The sequence below is a fragment of the Mandrillus leucophaeus genome, unplaced genomic scaffold (assembly GCF_000951045.1).
Source record: "Mandrillus leucophaeus isolate KB7577 unplaced genomic scaffold, Mleu.le_1.0 Scaffold993, whole genome shotgun sequence".
NCBI classification, from domain to species: domain Eukaryota; kingdom Metazoa; phylum Chordata; class Mammalia; order Primates; family Cercopithecidae; genus Mandrillus; species Mandrillus leucophaeus.
Genome location: NW_012110841.1, coordinates 70,873 through 71,303, shown reverse-complemented (window position 1 = coordinate 71,303; position 431 = coordinate 70,873). Strand labels below are relative to the sequence as shown.

Here is a 431-nt window from a genome sequence, read left to right as displayed (position 1 = left end):
AAGATGATTACGAGGTAGCGGGCAGAGCTCGCAAAAAGTGGTTTTGTTCCGCCTTAAGAGGAGAAAAGGGACTGAGTGAGCGGCCTCACACCTGTGATCCCAGCACTTTGGAAGGCTAAGGCGGGAGATCACTTAGAAACCAGGAGTTCAAGACCAGCCCAGGCAACAAAGCGAGACCCCATCTCTATTAAAAAAAAAAAAGAAGAAGAAGAAAAGAGAAGGAAATTTTTTACTGTGTTTATACAGAATTATTTTTAATTTAAATTACATTTTTTGTTTGTTTGTTTGTTTGTTTTGAGACGGAGTCTTGCTCTGTCGCCCAGGCTGGAGTGCAGCGGCCAGATCTCAGTTCACTGCAAGCTCCGCCTCCCGGGTTTACGCCATTCTCCTGCCTCAGCCTCCCGAGTAGCTGGGACTACAGGCGCCCGCCA

General features: G+C 47.3%; 1 protein-coding gene across 2 annotated transcripts in view; it reads right to left on the bottom strand.

Annotated features, from left to right (window-relative positions):
- ORAI2 (ORAI calcium release-activated calcium modulator 2) overlaps positions 1–431 on the bottom strand; it is a 25,883-nt gene that overhangs the window by 13,924 nt on the left and 11,528 nt on the right. The gene's annotated exons all lie outside the window — the stretch shown is intronic.